Genomic DNA, 8,092 nt, shown 5'->3' with positions numbered 1-8,092 from the left:
ATAAACGCTACGTCACCAGAAGAAACCAGACGGAGGCTTCTTATTGGTCCAAACGAGCTGCCGGTCAAACGTTGTCCCGCCCCTCCCTTTCCATCGCCCTCTTGACTTGAGCGTACCTGTGCGGCGGGGGCGCGCATTGCTCCCATAGCGATACATAGTCACGGGGGCGCGCTTCCTTCCCAGGCCTGGCAGCTGCTGGAACGACCTGACCCCTGGCGGGTGTGAACAGTTTGTCCTGGTACTGTCACTGGCCGTTGCCCAGTAACAAGGGACACTTCTTTTGGGTGACAACAGCTCAGCCAGTGGCAGTGCACTTGAACAGGAAGAGATTTAGAAGGTCCCCTCCAAGTGTGCGACAGTATGGCCGAAAAAATGCTACTTTTTCACAGAAATGTCATGAAAAGGCGCTGATGACTGGCCAAAAATAGCCTGAATGGAGCTTTTCCGCCATCATATTAAAGCTGTTTTAGGGATGACTGCCCATAACGAGCGCCAGTCAATGACGCGACCTGTGGATTGGAGCTTTTACACCGCGATCAGAGACAACGTTCTGCCAAACCAATAACCAGCCCGTGTAAAACGACCGATAGACCGGCTCGTGCTGGTCATATAGACGTGGCGATCCTCTGGTCTTCACCCTTCCACCCCCCCATGGGGATGTGGACTGTACCGCAGGCCGCTACCACAAAAAATGCTGCGTGGAACCAAAGGGACAGGCAGAAGCATGGTCAGAGGAGAGGCCGAGGTCAGGACAGGCAGAAGCATGGTCAGAGGAGAGGCCGAGGTCAGGACAGGCAGAAGCATGGTCAGAGGAGAGGCCGAGGTCAGGACAGGCAGAAGCATGGTCAGAGGAGAGGCCGAGGTCAGGACAGGCAGGAGCATGGTCAGAGGAGAGGCCGAGGTCAGGACAGGCAGAAGCATGGTCAGAGGAGAGGCTGAGGTCAGGACAGGCAGAAGCATGGTCAGAGGAGAGGTCAGGACAGGCAGAAGCATGGTCAGAGGAGAGGCCGAGGTCAGGACAGGCAGAAGCATGGTCAGAGGAGAGGCCGAGGTCAGGACAGGCAGAAGCATGGTCAGAGGAGAGGCCGAGGTCAGGACAGGCAGAAGCATGGTCGGAGGAGAGGCCGAGGTCAGGACAGGCAGAAGTATGGTCAGAGGAGAGGCCTAGGTCAGGACAGGCAGAAGCATGGTCAGAGGAGAGGCCGAGGTCAGGACAGGCAGAAGCATGGTCAGAGGAGAGGCTGAGGTCAGGACAGGCAGAAGCATGGTCAGAGGAGAGGTCAGGACAGGCAGAAGCATGGTCAGAGGAGAGGCCGAGGTCAGGACAGGCAGAAGCATGGTCAGAGGAGAGGCCGAGGTCAGGACAGGCAGAAGCATGGTCAGAGGAGAGGCCGAGGTCAGGACAGGCAGAGTTTGTGCAATACGGTAAACAGGCAGTAGGTCAGTGTAGGAGGCAGAGGGTCAGGCAGAGGTCAGACCTTGTCTGGACTAGACAAGCTAGGAACCTGTTGCTCAGGCATGTTCCCATAGCCATCAGTTGGGGACAGATTAGCCAGAGGTGCACTGGCATTTTAAGGGTTGGGAAGATAGCCCCCACCCCGTACTCCTCCCACCCATAGGAGCTAGCACCAGGAGTAAGGGGGCACAACCTGAAATGTGGGGCACCCATTGGAGGGAATAGTCTGGCAGCGGTGTCCGCTGTGAGAGAGACAGTGGGCATACACCACCCGCACCGCACTGACGACATCCACCTGCATCCTCTGATTTGTTTTGGGTCCAAGTAGAAGCGTTAAAGGGAATGTGTCATCAGAAAACTAACTACTGTTTAAATCACATTTTTATGGTTAACATATCTTGAAAGAAATTTTAGTGGTTATTTTTAATTTTCCATATCAATATATTTAAACAAAAAATCTAAAACCCTAAGGCCTCTTTCAGACGAGTGTGACGGATTGGCTCCGGATGCGTTCAGTGAAACTCGCACCATTTTGCAAGCAAGTTCCGTCAGTTTTGTCTGCGAGTGCGTTCAGTTTATTGCGTGCAGGTGCAATGCGTTTTTATGCGTTTTTCACGCGCGTATTAAAAAAACTAAACATTTACAAACAACATCTCTTAGCAACCATCAGTGAAAAACGCATCGCACCCGCACTTGCTTCCGGATACAATGCGTTTTTCACTGAAGCCCCATTCGCTTCAGCCCCCAGGGCTGCGTGAAAAACGCAGAATATAGAACATACTGCAATTCTCACGTAACGCAGAACTGATGCGTAAATAACAACGCTCATGTACACAGACCCATTGAAATGAATGGGTCAGCATTCAGTGCGGGTGCTATGCGTTCACATCACACATCGCACCCGCGCGGAAAACTTGCTCGTGTGAAAGGGGTCTAAGGTATTTGCGCTGGCTATTAGGCCTAATAATAGGCGCCACCTCACTCCTTGGTCTGTACAGATCACTTTACTGCAGTTATCTGCTTATCTGCCATTCTAAAATCCTGCCTGTAATGATATCACCTCTGTGTATAGATAACACAGGATCCACCATTCAGAATAGGTGATTGTCAGAGCTTATCTATTCTTTCCTTGTGCACGGGTCACAGAACCTCCTAGAAAACTTTCATAGGAGACAATGAGGTCCCCTCCTGACCATTGTGTCTATGGCCCATGTGGCTCCCGTAAAGCAATTTTCCTAATGCTTCCTAAATGTTGTTAAGAACAGCTCAGGCAAGATGGCCGCCCCCATCATCATGTTCAGGAAATAGAATTAAAAAAAATCTACAATCAGAAAATAAAAACAGATTAGAAAAAAGGAGACTTTTACTATCTGTTTTTAAGTGGAAGATAACATTTTAGTGACACATTTCCTTAAAGGGATTCTGTCACCTCCCCTAACCCCAAAAACGATTTTAAAGCAGCCATGAAGCACAGCTTACCTGGATTCAGGGCCGGCCTTAGGTGTTCAGGCGCCCTGTGCGAGCTAACCTTGTGGCGCCCCCCCCCCCCCCCAAAAAAAAACACTGCTTGTTGCTGGCATCATGGCATAGGCTGGCTGACTATCCAACCAAGTAGTTACCAGCCCGCACACCCCAAAGGCCGGTGTAATGTTATACTTCCCTACTTCGTGAGATCTCCCTACCCTCGTCACTTTCGGTCGCACCGGACATGACGTGAGGAGGTGTGCAGCGCCACGCAGGCGCACAACGACAGGTTAGGGAAATTTCACAGCAGAGTGCGCATGCGCCAGGAGCCTCGCCGGCGGTTAGGGTAGGGAAAAACTATGGGCCAGTGCGCAGGCGCAGTGATCGGATGGATGTTCTCAGCTGGACACCGGCCGACACTGCGCATGCACCGGGAGCCTCACCAGCGGTTAGGGAAGGGAAAAATTACGTACGGGCCAGTGTATTTTCCCTACCCTAACCGCTGGTGAGGCTCCCAGCGCATGCGCAGTGTCGGCCGGTGTCCAGCTGAGAACATCCATCCGATCACCGCACCTGTGCACTGGCCCATAATTTTTCCCTACCCTAACCGCCGGCGAGGCTCCCAGCGCATGCGCACTCTGCTGTGAAATTTCCCTAACCCGTCGTTGTGCGCAGTGCGCCCCCCCCCAATATAATAAACATTGGTGGCGCAGTGCGCCCCCCCCCCAACACCCCAGTATGATAAACATTGGTGGCGCAGTGCGCCACCCCAACACCCCAGTATAATAAACATTGGTGGCGCAGTGCGCCCCCCCAATATAATAAACATTGGCGCAGTGCGCCCCCCCAATATAACAAACATGAGCGCAGTGCGCCCCCCCAATATAACAAACATGAGCGCAGTGCGCCCCCCAATATAATAAACATTGGTGGTTCAGTGTGCCCCCCCAACACCCCAGTATAATAAACATTGGTGGCGCAGTGGGCAGTGCCAATGAGGGTTAAAAATTTTTTCAAAAATTAACTCACCTCCTCCAATTGATCGTCTCCTGTTCTTTCTTCAGAACCTGTCAAAGGACCTGTGGTGACATCACTGTGCTCATCACATGATGCATCACATGATCCATCACCATGGTAATGGGCCATGTGATGAGCTCAGTGACGTCACCACAGGTCCTGAAGAAACAGGAGACCAGCAGCTACGCGATCAACTGGAGGAGGTGAGTTAATTTTTTTAATTATTTTTTAACCCTCATTGGCACTTCCCACTGTGCCACCAATGTTTCTTATACTGGGGTGTTGAGGGGGGCAGGGGGGGCGCACTGTGCCACCAACGATTCTTATACAAATACAGGAGGCGGGTGCCGGAATCAAATAGCCGGCACCCGACCTCTGTGACAGGGAGCTGCGATCAGCGGCAGTTAACCCCTCAGGTACCGCACCTGAAGGGTTAACTCAACTGCAGCTGATCGCAGCTCCCTGTCACAGAGGTCGGGTGCCGGCTATTTGATTCCGGCACCCGCCTCCTGTATTTGTATTACAGGTCAGTTATCTTCATTGGTGGCGCAGTGGCCACAGCCCCTCCCCTCCTCCTCCCGTCTCTCTTCTTATTGGCAGCTGCGGGGGCAGCAGGCAGGTCAGACACAGGGGAGGAGGAACGAATCAGGTCAGACAGGGGAGGGCGAGATGGAGGGGGCGCCCCGAGGGAGAACACAAGTGCAGCCTCGCCTGCCGCATATTACATTGCGAGCTGTCGGCCGCCCAGCGCCCCTGTTGCTATGGCGCCCTGTGCGGCCGCACAGCCCGCACACCCCAAAGGCCGGCCCTGACTGGATTAGGCTGTGCTCTTTTATCTTGTAATCCGTCCAGCAGTTACTGCAAAAAACGACTTTTATTCATATGCAAATGTGTCCTGAAGGTGCCCAGAGGGGCGTTTTGTTCTTCTTAGAGAGCCCAGTACCGCCCCTCTTACAGTGCCCAGCCCGCCTTCCTTGTACTGTCTAACCGCCCCCAGCCTGCCACAGCCTCTCCTCCCCCTCCCTCACGCCGAACGAACTCTCGCACAGGCGCAGTACCCACTGAGGGCTGCGCCTGTGCGATCAGCAGGAGACTGAGGGCAGGAGCTTCATCCTCGTCACTGGGCATGCGCCGAGCCCAGTGACGTCCGATGCTCGCTCTTCCCTGCTGACTGAGGGAACAGCGAGCATCGGACGTCACTGGGCTCGGCGCATGCCCTGCGCGATCTAGCGCAGGGCAAGGGAGCGCATCGGAGCATGAGATGCTCCGATGCTAGCCTCAGGGGTGCTGCCTGGGTGAAAATAAGGGTATGTCCGGGTTCAGTTTGTTTATTCGCATAAATTACCGTATCAAAATACGAAGCTGAACTCAGCTTTGTGCCTCATTAACGAAGCCGAGTTCAGCTTCGTATTTTGACACAGTAATTTATGCGACTAAACGGTACAGTAAGCGCCGCCCAGCTCATCAATATTCACTTCGCTGGGCGGCTACTACTGTCCCCGACTTCACAAGATCCGGCGCATGCGACGGGCACTGTTCAGCGCAGCGCTTCAGAGCGGGGACAGCAGAAGCCGCCCAGCAAAGTGAATATTGATGAGCTGGGCGGCGCTTCAAAACGGCAGTTGGGACTTGGGAGCGGCTGGCTGGGCGCAAGTGGAGGTGAAACGCCGCCCCTTGGGCAGATTGAAGACGGTTCAAGCAAGTTATAAAACTTCAGTTTACTGTATTTAGAATGTGGACAGGGGGGATACTTAGATGATTTTAATACCCCTTATAAGACCTGTACTGTCATATAGATACCTAAATATGCTTGTTGGGCCTGTCAGTGTCCCTTTAATAACAAGCGATCAAAAAGTGCCATTTACTCCAAAATGATACCAATGAAAAATACAAGTTGTCCCACAAAAATCAAGCCCTCACACAACTCCATAGAAGGAAAAATAAAAAAGTTATGGGTCATGGGAAGCGACAATGCAAAAACTTTTTTTTTTTCTTAAAAAAAAAGGGGGATTTTATTGCAAAAAAGTAGTAAAATGTAAAAAAATATATATATGTATTTGGTATCACTGTAATCATGCTGACTCAGAGAATAAAGATATTATGTTATTTATGCCGGAAAAATGAACGCCTTAACCCTTTGGATACCGGAGGTTTTTTCGTTTTCATTTTTCTTCCCTATTGAGCCATAACTTTTTTATTTTTCCGGTCATATAGCTGTATGAGGGCTTATTTTTTGCAGGACAAAATGTACTTTCTAATGCCACCATTAATTAGGGCATAAAATGTTGTGAGAAGCGGTATAAAAATTCCAAATGGGGTGAAATTGGAAAAAAAACGCAATCCCTCCACCGTTTTACGAGTTTTGTTCCCACAGAGTTTTGTTTATGGCAAAACTGACCCATGCCCTTCATTCTCTGGTTCAGTACGATTACAACGATACCCCATATGTATAGGTTCTTTATGTCTAAATAGAACACACCAAATTCTGAACCCCATACATTTTTTATACTTATGCAGGAGCTGTTTAGGAGCTCATTTTTTGCGGAACAATCTGTACTTTTAATTGATACCATTTTGGAGTATGCGTGACATTTTTTTGGGTAAGAGAAGCAATGAAAAAATGGCAAATTGGCCATTTTTACCCTTTTTTACGTTACGCCATTCGCGTATTTTAATAGTATGGGCATTTTTGGTTGCGGTGATACACAGGATGTTTATATTTATTGTTATTCAGGTTTTGTGATCATTATGTGCCTCATATATGAGCTTATTACATTTATTTATTTAATTTTTTATTTTGGTTTACCCGGAATTTATTACCGTACTAGCTTATTTTGCTGACTTTTGCTCATTTCTTATCCTGGCCTGCCATCTGGTGGCCAAAATAGGAATTGCAGTTTGAATACTGTTAGCTTACTCAGTAAGGCCGAGTTCACACGAACGTGTGTGACCCGTGCTCGTGCTGCGGCCCGCAATTAGCTGGCCGCAATGCACAATCGCCGGCCATAGGTCAGCCGCATCGGATCGCGGACCCATTCACTTTAATGGGTCCTCAATCCGCCCGTTCCGCTAAAAGATAGTACATGTTCTATCTTTTTGCGATGACGTCTTCTCTTTCGGTGATGTCATCGGCGCAGGCGCACTGAGGGAGTTCTGAAGAGGCGAGCCTCCTAATTTCAGAGCGCCTGCGCCGAATGAACACAGGCGCGCGATTTTTTAAATGCTGACAGGGCCGGCCGGAGGAGGAGATTGCGGCTGGCCCTGTCAATCAACACGACGAGGGGGCGTTTTTTTGCGGCGGCGGCTACCAGCAAGTAGACGCCCTACTTGCTGGTAGAGACCTAATTTACATATTATAAAAGTTTGAAACAGCAGAGATTTGCCGGCCATGACGCCCGCTGCACGCGCAAGCGGGCGGCATGCTTGCACAGCACTACCAGCGCCGTACATGTATGGCGCTGGTAGCGAAAGGGTTAAAATTTATAACGTAAAAACGCAGTGGCAGTATAACTGTTTTTCCCATCTCCCTCCTAGAAAGAGGTAACAAAAGTTAGGGCTCATGCACACAAACATATTTTCTTTCCGCTCCCGTTCCATTTTTTTGGAGGACCGTATGCGGAACCATTCGCTTCAATGGGTCCGTAAAAACAATGGAAGGTACTTCGTGTGCACTGTTTCCGTATTATTGTCCACAAATCACGGTCCGAGGCCCCATTCAAGTCAATGGGTCCGCAAAATATACGGAACGCACACGGAATACATCCGTATGTCATCCCAATTTCATCCGTATTTTGTGGATCCATACTGTAGAAATGCTATGCCCAGCCAATATTGCTCATAAGTTACTGTTTCCGTTTCCGATCCGCAGAAAACGGATATGTTTTGTGGAATAACAGAACAGAAGATATCAGAGAAACAAAAAAACCTCAGATACGGAACGACGGATCCGTGAAAAACAGACCGCAAAATACATACGGTCGTGTGCATGAGCCCTTAATCAGAAAGTTATGTGTACCCCCAAATGGCGCCATTAAAAACTACAACTTGTCCCGCAAAAAACAAGCCCTCATAAAGCTAAATAGACGGAAAAATAAAAAAGTTATAGCTCTTGGAACGCGACGATGAAATAAAGGAAGAAAAAGACTTGGTCAGTAA

This window comes from Bufo gargarizans, chromosome 11, assembly GCF_014858855.1.
Source record: "Bufo gargarizans isolate SCDJY-AF-19 chromosome 11, ASM1485885v1, whole genome shotgun sequence".
Classification (NCBI taxonomy): domain Eukaryota; kingdom Metazoa; phylum Chordata; class Amphibia; order Anura; family Bufonidae; genus Bufo; species Bufo gargarizans.
The sequence above is the reverse complement of the archived record's forward strand: the minus strand, read 5'-3'. Positions refer to the sequence as shown.